Source organism: Narcine bancroftii, chromosome 2 (assembly GCF_036971445.1).
Source record: "Narcine bancroftii isolate sNarBan1 chromosome 2, sNarBan1.hap1, whole genome shotgun sequence".
NCBI lineage: Eukaryota > Metazoa > Chordata > Chondrichthyes > Torpediniformes > Narcinidae > Narcine > Narcine bancroftii.
In genome coordinates, this window is record NC_091470.1 from 206,530,885 (window position 1) to 206,548,216 (window position 17,332).

Consider the following 17,332-nt stretch of genomic DNA (forward strand, 5'->3'; position numbering starts at 1 on the left):
ATGATGTTGAGCTGCACATTGGCAAGTATGATTGCGTGGTCACTGCGGAGTCGGAGCTGAAGAGCGGATGTTATTGGGAGCTTAATATCCAAGTTTGCAGTGTATCCAAAGCTTCCACAGATTACAAGATAGGGTCATTTTGTATCTGTTGCTGAGGAACAGAGTTGATTTGTTTGTGGAGGTGCATTTGTTAAATAGGTCATATGCATTAAATTGTAGGCTATTGTGATGTGCAGAGCAACAAAGGGATTTAGGAGTGATGTACCCTCAAGGCTGATACTCAGGTAGATGGTGTGGTGAAGAAGGCATTTGGAATGTAGGCCTTCATAAATCGGAGTATTGAATTCAAGAGTAAGGAGGTTATGATGAAATTGTACAAGGCATTGGTGAGGCCAAATTTGGAGTACTGTGTACAGTTTTGGTCACCAAATTATAGGAAAGATATAAACAAAATAGAGAGAGTACAGAGAAGGTTCACGAGAATGTTGACAGGATTTCAAGGTTTGAGTTACAGGGAAAGGTTGTGCAGACTAGGGCTTTTTTCTCTGGAGCGTAGAATATTGAGGGGGTACTTGATAGAGGTGTTTAAGATTTTAAAATGGACAGACAGAGTAAATGTGGATAGGCTTTTTCAATTAAGAGTGGGGGAGATTCAAACTAGAGGGCATGGTTTAAGATTGAAGGGGGAAAATTATAAGGGGAACATGAGGGGAAGTTTCTTTATGCAAAGGGTGGTAGGGATGTGGAATGAGCTTCCAGCAGACGTGGTTGAAGCGGGATCATTGGTTACATTTAAGGATAGACTGGATAGTTACATGGAGAGGAGAGGACTGGAGGAGTATGGACTGGGTGCTGGTCAGTGGGACTAGGAGGGTGGGAATTAGTTACCGCATGGAATAATAGGGCCGAACTTGCCTGTTCTGTGCTGCAAGTGGTTATATGCTTATATGGTAAGATATAGAACCTTTGTTGATCGAATTTGGAAATTGCAAGGGTTAAAATGTACAGCTGACTGTCTTTTGACGGACCTCAAATCACTAGCCAGGATGTGGCCAACAAATTACAATAGCAAAGAGACAAAGCATGCGTGAATGGCAACGTTGTGAAAATCCTGCGGTATTTTAATATTCAGGTACATTGGGGAAATTGTGTTTGTTCTAGATCTGAAGAGAGAGTGAATTTGCTGAAAACCTTGGAGATTGCTTTTAACATCAGCCTGTTGATGAGTGCACCATGGGATTGGCTGCAATGCAATCTACAAGAGATGAGGAGAGTGTTTAGAGCAGTGGTTCCCAACATTTTTTGCCCTATAGACCCCACTTTAATTTTTCAAAAACTTGTCCGCCCCAACGTTAGAGGGAAAAGTGATGTATACAAATAAGTTTTCATTAAATCATTTAATGCAAGTGCATTTCAATGCAATTTGGTCGGTAATACACGGTAACACTTATTTCATATTCAACTACTACTTCAATACGTCAACTCGACCCTGTCGCTGGCTACATATTTCTTTTGATTTAAGCGACTAACTTTGTTAGTTTTAACTTTAAACCTCAACGTTTTGTCATTTCTCTTAACCTGAAGCAAATTACGGACAGCACTGAAGCTGAAATCTACTAAATAGAACGAAGGAAAATGTATCAATTCGTCCCTTGCTAAAGTAGTCCAGTTCAGTTTTTCTTTACGATCTCGTTAGACGGCCACATCATGGTTCTTTTCAGCTTGAACAGTTTTCAAGATTCATCACGTTACAACTCCGATAACACCTCTTTGTATTGCGCTGGACCTTCACACAAATCCACCATCATGACCTAAACAAGAGGGAAATCCGTTGACTTTAAATAACAAAATCTATCATTGGAGTCGGTCACTAACATTTCCCAATGGTCAACCATGATGTTTGTAGCAGCATTAGCTACCTCACATTTATTCAACCAATAGAATTGTCTGAAATGTCTTGCAGAAATATTCCTTTGGCGTCATTCTAGAAGTGTCGTGAATTCAAATATCTGTGTTTTTGCATCAACGAGCAAATGTAACGTTAATGATCGAAACAAAGGAAGAATAGTGACACTGAAGAAAATGAACAAAATCACTGGCGCGGGTCCTGACATGCTATTTAGAGTTGTTTGTTCAAAGTATATAGTGTCTCAAAATTATCCTCAGAATAAATCAGCAGGTAGGTTTCATAGCAAGCTTGAAAGGTTGTATTCAGGACGTCAGTTTGCGCAGCGAATAATGAAGTGATTTTTGATCGAATTTCAAACTTCTCTTTCAGTGATTTAACATATTCCAATTTTGAATTGGCATGGTTGGGACTTTCGCCCTGAAATGAGCATCAAGACGGTCTGCATTCATTTTTTCATTTGTCAAAGTCTGTTGGCATAATAGGCAAAAGGGTGCATGTCGGCCGCGTACATCAATTAAATCCCCAAACTTCAAGAACCCCTCTGAATATTGACAACCCCTTTACTTGGTTGGTCTGCTCATTGTGATTATGCCACAGGGATGACACAGATGAATATAACAGCGTGAGCTCCCTGAAAGAGGTTATTCAATATTTTATCATGTCTTAGAATTGAAAAATGTAACGTTAATGATCGAAACAAAGGAAGAATAGTGACACTGAAGAAAATGAACGAAACCACTAGCGCGGGTCCTGACATTTGTTTCTCGTATAGAGTGCATCAGAACTGCACTAGGTTCCTGGTTTACTCTTTCTGGTATACGGAGTCCAGAGGCCCCCAAAAACCAGCAGCAATAAATAAGCAACGCAACACAAGGTTACTAAAACAAAAATAGTTTTAAATTATATCTGAACAAGAAAACAGAATTAAACTTTAACTTATTACTTAACCTACCTAACTACTTAATCCCCCCTCTAATACTAAACGCAAGTGGTGTGAATGTATATTTAAGATTAGAAAAGTTATTTGGAGCACAGTCCAATCTCACTGGTTGCACGCAATTCTTGTACTGCGCACAGAAGTTAGCATTAACAATGTTCACCATTGTGCTTAACAGGTAAATGGTTACCAATCAGGAGGGTTCTTGCTGGTTTTCAGAGAGAGAAACCTTTTCCAGGACATCCACAACTGATTCCTTCTCAATCAGTCTTGATGATGAAACCTGCCCCCTTCAGGGTTCTCCAGATGATCATCTTTCTTTCAGGTAACCTTTCACACCACCATACTTCCCCTTCAACCAAGCAGACTTCCAAAGTTTGCCGGCTTTGTCCTTCTGGAAATAATTTCTGTGTCTCCTCTCATTGTTTCACACATCACTATCTGAGACCAAAACAGATCTTCTCTTCCCGCAATGATCAATGCTCTCCCAGGCAAGCTGCTGTCGATACTTTGTTGTCTCCTGCAAAAAGCATTCTGTAAAAGTCCGGCAAATATTCAGTGTTTTAAAATGTGTTTGTGCACGCTGCTCTAACAATTCCTCCCAAATGACATCAAAATGTACGTCCCCATTATTTCCAATCTTGTCATCCTCCTTCACCTCTGTCGGACATATCCCCCCTCGTCACCAACAGCCATACACTCGTGGAGAAACATTCATCCAGATACACACCTCACTATTAACCTGAAAATGAAAAGGGGTCTGGAAGGAGAAATGATTGTTAGGATCATTTGTAATCCTCATCGCCAATTAGATCATTTGGAATGAACAGTCAAAAAAAGCCAAGGATAAAATAAGAGAAACAATGGGGAAACAAGGGTAGAGCTGAAACACGAATTATGAAAATAAAAAGATCAAAATCATTTTACTTAGAAGTTACGAAAATGGTGTACTCACACTGTTGCCAAGTCTCACCTTTCAAACCAAGATAACGAGTATATTTTTTCAAACCAACTTTTAATTGTTTCCCAAAATGTTTTTTTCCTCCCACTACAATATTCCTATGACCCAGGACGATATTCCAACGCCCCACCACAATATATCCACGCCCCAGCACAATATTCCCATATCCCACCACGATATTCCCGCGTCCCACCACAATATTCCCAAGCAGCTCCAAAATATCCCCATCCAAAACACAATATTCCCATGGCCAACCACAATATTCCCAAGCCACAATATTCCCATGGCCCACCACAATATTCCCACATCGACCACAATATTCCCAGACCCTGCCACAATAATCGAACGTCCATTCACAATATTCCCATCCAGAAGACAATATTCCCACGCCCCACCACAATATTCCTATGTCCCACCGCAATATCCCCATGCCACACCACAATATTTGCAGCCCAGCACAATATTCTGACAACCCACCACAATGTTCCCACGTCCCACCACAATATTCCCACGTCATGCCAAGGTATTCCCACACCTCCCACAATATCCCAACAATCCAACACAATATCGTCACGCCCCACCACAATATTCCCACCTCCCACCATAATATTCTTGCGTCTTACCAAAATATTCCCACGCTCTACCACGATATCCCATCGCTGCACCACAATATCCCCACACCCAGAAGCAATATTCCCATCCCCAGCACAATATTCCCACCCATAACATTCTCGCGACTCACCACAATATTCCCACCGCCACCACAACATTCGCACCTCAGCACAATATTCCCACTCCCCACCACAATATGCCCATCCTGAGCAATATTCCCACGCCTCACCGCAATATTCCCACCACCAGCACCATATTCACACGCCCCAGGACAATATTCCCACGTCCCACCACAATATACCCACCCAGCGCAATATTCCCACGCCCCACCACAATATCCCCACGCCCCACCACAAAATTCCCACGCCTTACTAAAATATTCCCACGCCCCACCACAATATCCCAACACCCCACCACAATCCCCAGACCAAAAAGCAATATTTTCATCCCCAGCACAATATTCCCACCCCCTCCACAATATTCGCACGACTCACTGCAATATTCCCACCCCCACCACAACATTCCCACCTCAGTTCAATATTCCCACTCCCCGCCACAATATACCCATCCAGCGCAATATTTCCACGCCTCACCGCAATATTTCCACCACCAGTACCATATTCACACGCCCCAGCACAATATCCCGTCGTCCCACCACAATATCCCCGTCCCACCACAATATCCCCACGCCCAACCACAATTTCCCCACGCCCAACCACAATATTTCCACCACCAGCACAATATTAACACAGCCCACCATAATTTTCCCACAGCCCACCTCTGAAACTACACCCTATCTTGAGAATCTATTGGTTAAAATCGCTTTTCTTTCCTTTTTTACATGTAGTTTTATTTTGCACTCATGGGCAGATGCATTTTAGTGGCCATTCGCGTCCGGAGGAGCTTACACCACCTCAGGAGTGACACCGAGCAGGATAACCGCGCTTTGTTGTCCATTGATTTGCCGCGTGCGATAGCCAGCACTTTTCCCCACTCTGGGCCACATTTCCTGTGTTATCTCAGTGTGATATCTTTTCCATTCACAGGATTTGGATCAACCCTCTGTCAACATTTCTGCGAAATGGAACAGTGTGCTCCAGCTTCATAGCTCTGGCACAAACACGACCATCGACACTGCCATCCAAAGAAGTTCAGGCAGGAGCTTCTCCATGCACTGATCTATCCATTTACTAGAATGAAGTAATTAATGCATCTGTATTGTAAATAAATGCAACTACATTATCTTATGGACCGATAGTATGAGGTCACACCGATATTCAAACAACAGTTAGAGGAGGATCAGAGTTTTTCTTCTGTCCAGTCGCTGCACTCCTCACTAAACTCTGGCATGATCTGAATTTTTGGTCAAATATTGCATTCCAAAGTTCCGAATAATATTTCACGCTTCTGTTTCTATACAAAGGCTGCCCGACACAGCATAAATATTCTATTTCATTCGAATTCTGACAGAGGTAAATTTCAAATACTCAAATAATCTGTGACAGATTATGTTATACTTCATATTGTTTATCAATATGTTTTATAGGAGATAAATTCATAGGAGATAAATTGTGGCAGGTTTTTTTTTTAATGTTGGTTACATACAAACATTTCGAATCAGATCCAACTGAAAAAGCTGGAGCTTTGCTCAAGCCAGACAGTCCAGGTTCCGAGTGGCTTAGCAAAACTTTGAAGAATGCCTATGAGGCCTTCACAAGTAGCTGTTAATTGAACATGCAGTGGAGTAATGGATATTGTTTTGGAAAGCAGCAAATGAATTAACTCAGTAAGTCAGGCTCAGTGCCGCAATCTGTCTGAATGCATTGGCAGTTCTAAAAGGGTCTTGTTGTTTTCTCTGAGAGTGTGTGTGTGTGTGTGTGTGTGTGTGTGTGTGTGTGTGTGTGTGTGTGTGTGTGTGTGTGTGTGTGTGTGTGTGTGTGTGTGTGTGTGTGTGTGTGTGTGTGTGTGTGTGTGTGTGTGTGTGTGCGTGTGTGTGTGTGAGAGAGAGAGAGAGAGAGAGAGAGAGAGAGAGAGAGAGAGAGAGAGATGGAGAGATAATGGAGTTACAGTTCTAAAGTTCAGCAGCAGCAGCTGGGATTGGAACAGGACAAACTGGAAAGCTTGTGGAAAAACCTCATTTTGAAGACGGATTGTGAGTTCTTAGTTTAGCCTGCTCAAAGCCGTTGTGGTCCAGACTAGAGGAGAGGACTGGCTGCCTAATATTTCACTTGAAATACGGGAAACAAAAAGAAAATATGTGGTGACCTGAAAGAATGAGGTTATACTTGTAAACACCTGATGGTGCACGTTTCTTCAACAAGACACTGACGTGGATGATGGGAAGAAGCAGTTTGTGTCCAATGAGCATCGTATCTCTCTGAAAACCTTCCTGACTGGTAACCATATACCTTTCACACCAAACCCTGATGAACTTTATAAATACTAAATTCTGAGCACATTTTTCTCATTGCCTGCAACCAGTGAACCTGGAGGAATGAAACATGAGCTTGGACTGTGAATTAAATAACTTTTCTGAACTTACACACACGTTAAACACACGTGCGCTGAGAATTATACGGGGTTAAGTTAGGTTAGTTAGGTTAATAGTAATAAGTTATTGATTGATCCTGTTTTTTTGTTTAAAGATAATTAAAACCAACTTCTGTTTAGGTAAGTATTTGACTTCGTGAATTTCGATTGCCGCTGGTTTTCGGGGTCCACTGGGTTCATAAAAAGGGTTATCCATCGGAGACAGAATCCTGTTTTAAGTAAGTATTCAATCGACATATTCTTTTTAAAAAAACATAATTTGCACGTAATATCTTCCCAAATGAGTGGTATCATACGCGTTTGTGACGTCCATGACCATGGATCTGCCCTGGTGTAAATATTATTTTTTTTAATATCAGGCAGCCAGCAGCAGCGGGGTGAATGCGTTACTGTCCATTGACTTTATCAAGTTTATATATTGTCTCATCGAGTAGGTTTGGTATTGGTGCCTTCAAGAATATCTCTTAACACCAGATATTTATCTGTGTCTTTTTGACACATGCAGCATAGCAACAGGCCAATTCGGCCCACAATCCAGTGCCTCGCAATTACACCTCATTAACATAGTAACGGTGCAACAAATCCTGAACCACACCCCCACCCCCATCCCCAGTCTTAGAGACAAAGCGGGATTCGAACCCTGGGCCCAATCGCTAGCGCTGTAAAGGATGCGGCGCTGAACGTGATCTTCCTTCCTGTTGGTCTGATCAAAACCCGCGAGATGTATTGATTACTTGAAATGGCACACACTTATTCAGTAAAATTTGTTGGCCAAAGTCCTTTATTTTACTTTTAAAATACGTTATTGGTATTTAATATTTAAACAATTGCACGATACAATTATACAATGTGCAATTAACTTAAAAAGAGTAAATAATATTCAGAGACAACGTACATTGTGTAGTCAAACTGTCAAAAAAAAGAAAAAACCCAACCCAACCCAAAATGAAGAGAAAGAGAAGAAATGAAAGTTAAACGTTCTTTTCGAGTGATTTGCAAAAGTGAGATTTTCATTTGGGGATGTGGACTCTTTGGACCACTTTACAAATGCAACAGCGTCATGCACAAAAGGAGGCCGTATTAATCACCTCCAAACTCGCTTTATAACAGTGTGAAATGTTGTAACGGTAATATCCCTGAAGCTGAAAGAACCAATGTTCATTCATTGTCTCATCAGATTTTTTTTTACACTTTCGTATTTCTCAATTACGTCTCTGAAGGAAACCGACGGCCCCAGCAGGGAATATTGTCGGTTACAGTTTGCCGCGTAATTAAAGTCGCTATTCTGTAACATCGTGGAAATCTATGCCTCTGCGGAGATGCGCGTATATAAACGAAGGGAGTTGGTCGCCTCAAAGTTTCAATTGGAGATGTTGATGGTCGCACAGAAAATTTCGTCATCATATCGCAGTGTCGAGAAGATACTGTAGATGACGATTGCCTTCATCGGAGTTCCTGGTAAGAGATACTGTGATTCCACTTGTTTATCTCACGTTGTGAAAATGTAATCCAGAATTTATCAGAAAGATGTCATAAAGTTCTTCGACGATAGCGGGAAGTTATTTTGAAAGGTCATCTTGAGCTCGCTCACTGGAAACGGGCAAACTTAATGCAGTTTCTGAAAAGATGTGGCTCATAGCATAATTCGAGAGAATCAACAGATGTGGAATATTTGTACCTCAATGGCGTTTGATAACGATACAGTATATTTCAGAGATTCTTGTCAGGATATATCGAGCTAATTAATGTTGATCGACAAAACAAAAAACACAGAGATTAGATTTTCTTTTCGTATGGCAGTGTATGGGTATCAGGACCGCTGGATTCACTGTCAGGGTCATTAGATTCTCCTTTTGTGTCGCAGTACAAGTTGGAATAAAGGGCGTTCGGCAGAACACGTGCATTGCGACTATGTTCCCGACCTCAGCTCCAAGTGTTTGATGCGATCGACCCATTATCATTCTGCACCTTCCTATCCTTGTCATTAGACCTGTAAATGTATCCGGCTCCTTTGACAGATCGCACCACATACGCACCCCCTGGATTTGGAAATATTCTTCGCCCTGCTCTATTTAAGATATCCCCGCTGACCTTGAATCAATGCCTCAAATTTTACTTTCCTGTCCCCTGGGCAAAAAGACTGCGATGACACATATAACACTGTATGATCGCCGCAAGGCATCGACACCTCGGTGGAAATAAAAGTTTGGGTCTGTTCACATGTCCAGTCCCAGGAAGATGCATGTGAATCTTTTCCTAAACCGTTCGTCGCTTTTTTTAAAATTTGTCCGACAGTCCGGTGCCGTCCAATTATATCCAGTCAACGAAGGTGGAAGAAAACGGGAGAACCCGGTGAAAACCCACACAGACATGACGGGAACGTACAAACTGCTGGCAGTGCGCGATTCAAAGCATGGAGACTGTACCAAACGTTTCGCTGACTGCCTCACGAACCCTGCCGCCCTCAACCGCGCCGCTGAATGAAATTTTATCTCTCGTTGCCTGACGGATGAGCCACCCAATTTCACACGTCTGTTGAGATTACGAGGCGTGAGACGGACAACAACCAGTTTAATTTTCATTTGTATATGACTGGGAGCAGGTAAAATCAAGATTTTAAAGTACACTAAGATGGAAACAGACAGAAAAAAGAGAGATGTGGACCAACTGTAGACACAGGAGAAGAGCTGAGATCAGTGGTTCTCAACCTTTTTCTTCCCACTCAAGTAATCCCTACACTATCGGTGCTCTGTGAGTGGGAGAGGATGGTTGAGAATCTCTGCTCCGTACCCCATTGTTACTGAAATATATTGCTTGAGAAAAATTGTCATTGGCCCGTTTCCTTTAGAGTTCTGAAACAGTGCTCATGGCGAGTCATTAGGATTTTCAATCTTTTCCTTTCCACTCACTTTCCACCTGAAGCAATCCCTGACTAATCACAGAGTCCTGATGGCAGTTTTCTGTAAAACTGATTTATTTATTTTAGCGTGAATGCTACTAGCTGCCCAACGCAATTGGAAGTGATGTTGCCTCTTCCAGTTTAACATAAAGATACACAACAGAGTTCATCGTATTCAGCGAACTGAACCATTCGTATGTAATCCACTCTGAATTACGATTTTTTTCATCCTCGTTGCGATTAATATTTGTGCATTGAAGCTGTGACGCCGCGATAAAATATTACAGCAGCATCTTCCTGTGGGAAAGGCGTGAGTTTATGAACGAGTGCAAGTTAATTTTTGGGACCCGCGAAGCTCATTGAATTCCTTCCCTTGTATCTTGAGGGAAATTGATGGGCGACGTTTGGGGTCGAGGCCCTCTAGCAGTACGGACATGGCAAATGAAGATGGCCAGTATGAAAACAATGCTGGATGCCACAGTGTCCAATCCGTGGACCACGGAGAAGTGGCAACGAAATTAATAGGTTCAGTGACAACACTTTCCTGCCAATCTCCCAGGGCCTTCAGATTACATTCCCTCGGGGGGACGGATAGGCCCGTGAGTCCATCCTGATTGCCTGTGTTTCCTGCTGCCTTGGATTTTACTGGATGAACAGGCTGTTGTAAAACGTCCTGAGAGACAGAGCGGAATTCGAAACCAGGTCTCAATCGCTGACGCTATAGCAGCGCTGCGCCACCCACGGGCCCGAGACTTTACTCCATCGAGGGCATCAATAAACTTTTAACAATTACGGTACGGAAACAGGCACCTCTGGTCCGTACCGATTAAAGTGAGCTCTTCTCGTCCCATCAACCTGCTAACTGTCGAGGAGTCACGTGATGGAGTAGTGGCCGGACGGTGAACTCCAGCCCTCTCCAGAAAAGTCGGGAAAAACAAGAGAAAATACAAAGGCACAGAAATACAAGTTAAAGAAAAGTGAGTATAAAGGTGGAAAGAAGATGGAGACAAAAGGAGAAAAATCAAAATCAACGGAAAGAAGAGAAGAAGAGAAGACAACGGAGGAAAAAGGTGAAGGCCTTACCTGTCCGAAGAGGCCCGCGGTGGAGAGAAGACCCCACTACCTCAGGTCGGTAGAAAGAGAACTACAACAATGGCTCACAGAGCCGAGTAAAAGTGCGCAACCGCGCATGCGCGACTCCTCGCGCATGCGCGATGCGCATGAAAAAACACACCGACGGGAGGGGGGACCAGCTGGGGAGTCGATCTCCACAGCCGGCAACGACAGCTGCAGAACACCTGCAGCAAGAAGAGACCACAGAAGACAATGGAAACAAGAAAGAAGAGGAGGAAAGGGCAGCAAAGAAACAACAGATGGTCAACCTAGAGGAAGAAGAAGAGGAAGAGGAAGAGTACAGGGAAATAGAAGAAGAAAAGAAAGGCAAGGTAAAGGAGGTACTTGCTCTTGTTAGAGGATACATGGAGTCATTTAAAGAATGGCAAACACAGGAATTCAATGATTTAAGAAGAAGAATAAACAACACAGAAAAGAAAATAAATAAAATGGATATGACCTTAACAGAAATGGGGAAAAAAATGGACAAGATGGAAGAACGGGCAATAGCAGCAGAAATGGAGGTAGAAGACTTAAAAAAGAAATTGGAGGAATCTAATAAAAAAACTAAAGAGACACAAGAATTACTAGCCCAAAAAATAGATATAATGGAAAATTATAACAGAAGAAATAACATAAAGATAGTGGGCCTTAAGGAAGATGTAGAAGGCAAGAATATGAGGGAGTTTATAAAAGAATGGATCCCTAAGGCCCTAGGATGTCCAGAACTACAGCAAGAAATGGAAATAGAAAGGGCACATAGAGCATTGGCCCCTAAACCACAACCACAACAAAAACCAAGATCTATTGTAGTAAAATTCCTAAGATATACTACAAGAGAAAAGGTACTGGAGAAGACAATGGAAAAAGTAAGAGAGGGCAACAAACCACTGGAGTATAAAGGGCAAAAAATCTTCATTTATCCAGATATAAGCTTTGAACTCCTAAAGAAGAGAAAAGAGTTCAATGCAGCAAAAGCGATTTTATGGAAGAAAGGATATAAATTTACACTGAAGCATCCTGCGGTATTGAAAATATTTATTCCAGGACAACAAAACAGACTAATAATAATAAGTTATGCAACCAAGATGAAGAAGGACTATAATCAGGAAACAGAGCAGTTGGAAAGGGAAATAATAAACATAGGAAAAAAATTAGCAATAAAGGAAGATACAACCAAAAGAAGAGAATTGGCGGATAAAAAAATAAATATGAAACATTACAAACATATAAGGTGGAGAAGAATATAATGAAGACAAAACAGAAATATTATGAACTAGGGGAAAAAACACACAAAATCCTAGCATGGCAGCTTAAGACAGAGCAAACTAAGAAAATGGTATTGGCAACAAGGAAAAAAGACAAACAAATTACATATAATCCAAAAGAAATTAAGGAAAACTTCAGAGAATTCTATGAACAATTATACCGAACCGAAAACGAAGGGAAAGAAGGGAAAATAGATGAATTTTTGACTAAAATTGAACTACCAAAACTACAAATAGAGGAACAAAATAAATTAACAGAACCATTTGGAACAGTAGAAATACAAGAGATAATAAAAAATTTACCAAATAATAAGACACCAGGAGAGGATGGACTCCCAATAGAATTCTACAAAACATTTAAAGACCTAATAATACCGCCCCTCCTGGATGTAATCAACCAGATTGATGAGACACAAAACTTACCAGATTCATGTAAAACAGCAATAATTACAGTGATACTAAAACAAGGGAAAGATCCACTCTCACCAGCGTCATATAGACCAATATCTCTGCTAAACACAGATTATAAGATAATAGCTAAACTATTAGCGAACAGATTAGCAGAACAGGTACCGAAAATGGTAAATTTAGACCAAACTGGATTTATCAAAAAAAGATGCACAACAGACAATATTTGTAAATTTATTAACTTAATTCATGCAGTAGAAGGAAATAAAGCACCGGCAGTAGCAGTTGCTTTAGACGCAGAGAAGGCCTTCGACAGAGTAGAATGGAATTACTTGTTCAAAGTATTGCAAAAATTCAGTTTACCGGAGAAGTATATTAATTGGATTAAAGCATTATATAAGGGACCGTTAGCGAAAGTGACAGTAAATGGACATGTATCAAAGCAATTTAACTTAAGCAGGAATGCCCACTATCACCATTATTGTTTGCGCTAGCTATAGAACCACTAGCAGAATCGATAAGAAGAGATAATAATATAAAAGGAATAAAAATAAAAGACAGGGAATATAAAATCAGTCTGTTTGCGGATGATGTGATAGTGTACTTAACAGAACCAGAACTATCAATAAAAGAACTATATAAGAAATTGAAGGAATATGGAGAAGTGTCGGGATACAAGATAAACGTAAATAAAAGTGAAGCAATGCCTATGAATAACGCGGATTTCTCAAAATTTAAGGAGGAATCCCCATTCAGATGGCAAACGCAGGCAATAAGATACCTAGGTGTGCAAATAAACAAAAATCTAGGCCAATTATATAAACTCAATTACAATCCACTAATGAAAAAATTACAGGACGATTTAGAGCATTGGAAAGAGCTACCACTAACACTGATAGGAAGGATAAACTGTATTAAAATGAACATTTTTCCAAGGATACTATACTTATTTCAGGCATTGCCAATACAACTGACAGAAAAATTCTTCAAAGAGTTAAAGAAAATAATAAGGAGATTTTTATGGAGAGGGGGGAAACCGAGGATAGCACTAGATAAATTAACAGAATGGTATAAACAAGGAGGCTTACAATTGCCAAACTTCAAAAATTATTATAGAGCCGCACAATTAAGGTACCTATCAGATTTTTATCAAACAAGGGAAAAACCAGACTGGATGAGACTAGAATTAGATAAAATAGGGGAAAAGATACCTGAACACATATTATATAAATGGGACGAAAAATTGGTACAACATAGAACTTCTCCAGTATTACACCATCTCCTCAATATATGGAAGAAGATTCATGTAGAAAGAAATAAAATAAATTACCAAATACCAAAACTAATATTGACGCAAAATAAGCTACTCCCTTTTACAATAGACAACCTTGCCTTTAGAAAATGGGAAAAAAAGGGATTAAAAGAATAGAAAATTGTTTTTCAGGAAGTAGATTCTTATCCTTTGAACAAATGAGAGATAAGTACAATATAAAGGGAGATACAGCGCTGGCATATTACCAACTGAGATCCTACTTGAAAGATAAATTAGGAAGCAACTTGAGTTTACCAGAGGGAAGTAACCTTGAATATGTGATTACAGATACAATGTTAATCAAAAGATTTATAAAAAATATGTATATTAAACTGCAAGAAAAGGAAAATGAGGAAACAAATGGTAAAACTAAACAAAAATGGGAACAAGATTTAAATATAAAGATAAAAAAGGAAACATGGGAGAAGTTATGCTCTGGAACGATGAGAAATACAATAAATACGAGGCTGCGTATGATACAATATAATTGGTTACACAGACTATACATTACACCGCAAAAGTTAAATAAATGGGACCCAACAGTATCTGATAGATGTTTTCGATGTAAAAAAGAAAGGGGAACAACAATTCATGCAATCTGGACATGTGAGAGAGTAGAAAAATTTTGGGATGATCTCAATCAGATATTAAATAAAATAACAGAAAACAATATACCAAAGAATCCAGAGATCTTTCTCCTAAGTAACATAAAAAATAAAGAATTTGGAATTGACTTGGAGGATGCACAAAAAAGATTTGTTAAGATAGCCCTAGCTGTAGCAAAAAAATGTATTATGTCAACCTGGAAATTGGAAGATAATTTGAAAATACAACAATGGTATATAGAAATGAATAAATGTATTCCATTAGAAAAAATAACATATAGTTTAAGAAATAATATTGAAATATTCGAACAAGTATGGGAGCCTTACATTAAATACAATAGCGAAAACCTACCGGGAACAAACATTACCTAAGTTGATGGAAGGAGAAGAAAAGAAAAGAATGGACTCAGTAGAATTTCTGGTGTATTTTTGTTGAATGACAACATTGTCTAACTGAATTAATGCAACCTAGATTGTATAACTAAAATGGATGAGAGGGGGGGGGATGGGGGGGTGGCTTGGGAGGAGGGAGGGGGGAGGGAGAAAAAGTCACTGTAAATGTGTGGAAAAGAAAAAGTGTATATCATGGCTATTGTGATTTATGGTGTGAAAAATAAAAAATTTTAAAAAAAAACAAAAAAAAACCTGCTAACTGTCCATAACCTTACAACCCCCTCACATCCATGCACTGATCCAACATTTTTTTTAAATAACAAAATTGACCTTGCTGCAACCACCTCTTCCCGAAGGTCATTCCATTCAGCCACCACTCTCTGAGTGAAGAAGCTCCCTCCCAAATTACTGCTACATTGTGTGGTGCGTTTAAAAAGCAGCATTTATTCTCCAAGTCGCGCACCACCCAGGCCAATCCCTCTTCACTGTGCTATAATCGAGGTAATGTTCCAGGAGCCTGAAGTGTCAGCTTCTTCCCAGCTGCCATCAGATTCGTGAATGATCAATGAATGCAAAGACACTGCCTTACTTTGACGTTTAATGCAATATTTTTATTTATTGTTGAAAGGTGGTTTATATGAAAGTTTGCCCTGTGTTGCCACGCAAAACCACAAATTTCGCGACTTCTTCATAACAATAAATCCAGATTCTGTTTCAATATGTTGGATACAAAGGGCAGGTCGCGTGCACCGTGCAGCTAAAATTGTGAAATGCTTTTAACATTGAACAGGTCCCCAATTCATAATTACGATTGACAAATTGACGGCAAAATTATCAATATTTCACGTAGAGTTGAAAGTTATCTTGAACCTCACCAATCAATTTCCTCGCTGCCTTTTAAACCCATGATCATGAAGCTGTGTTAGAATAATACAGCACAGTACAGACCATTCTGCACTCGATGTTGTGCCAACCCATATCTCCCTTCCTACCTCATAGCCCTCTATTTTTCTTTGCGTCTGTCTAAGTGTCTTTTAAATGCCACCCCCCCCCCCCCCCCGAAAAAGTGTTTTAGCATCCACCACCGACCCGGCCACCACAACACTTTGTGTAAAACTTACCACTGATGACTCCACATACTTCCATCCCCTCACTTTGCACATTCGTGAACACACAGATAGGGTTGTGTTATTAGCCATCTGAGAGAATTGGCAGAGAAAATCTGTAGAGAAGAAACAGAAAGTTCCAATAGTTGGAGAGTTTATCTTTCCTTATATTGACTGGGACATCCATGCTGTAAAAAGGCTGGATGGCTTGGAGTTTGTCACTGTGTTCAGGAAAACTGTTTAAATAAATATATAGATGATCCATTGAGAGAGTATGCAATATTCGATCTGCTATTAGAGGAGACTGACAGGTCAGGCGTCAAAACTATGTGTAGGCGGATATGCTGTTTCTCGTGACTATAATGACATTAGTTTCAAGTTAATTATGGAGAAGGATAGGTTTACTCCTCGGGTTCAGGTTATAGGAAGGCCAATTTTGTGGAAATTAGTAAGGGTCTGGGAAGACTGGATTAGGAAATGTTGTTTTATGGCAACTATGTCAGTAATTGGAAGGACTTCAAAAGCGATATTTTGAGAGGGCGGAGTTTGCATATACCTCTCAGGATTAAAGATAAATTTAACAGGCATAGGGAACCTACATTTTCAAGGGATTGGTAATCTGGTGAGAAGGGTGAAGTGCATAGTAGATGCAGACAACAAGGAAAAAACGAGACACTATAAGAACATAGGGAATGTACGATAATACATCAGAGGGCAACCAGGAAGGAAAAAAGAAGACATGAGAATTCTTAGGCAAAAATGTGAAATTAAACACGCAGGATTTCAACAATTACGTTACAAGTAAAAGAATAGTAAGGGACAAAATTGGCCCTCTAGAAGATGAAAGTAGACTACAAGTCTGGAACCTCACGAGATGGGGAGAGTTTAACCAGATTTAGGGAAACAAGAGCAATGGGAGAGAACATTTAAGAGGACAGGGTGCCTGTTGCCTTACAGCAAATAAAGAATAAATACCTCGGGCAAGATATGATATTAATTAGGATTCTGAGAGAGGAAATTTCAGGGCTCCTTGCAAATAAATTCAAAATGTCAATCGCTACTCATGAGGTTCTGGTGTATTGGAGGGCACCTCATGTTGTTCCGTGGTTTAAAAAAGGCTCCACAAATTAATCAAGTACCTTTAGGCCGATGAGCGTGACATCAGCAGCAGATAAATTATTTGGAACGAGTTCTGAGAGATAGAATATCCAGATATTTGGACAGCCATGGGCTTATTAAGGATAGTCAGTTGACTTTGT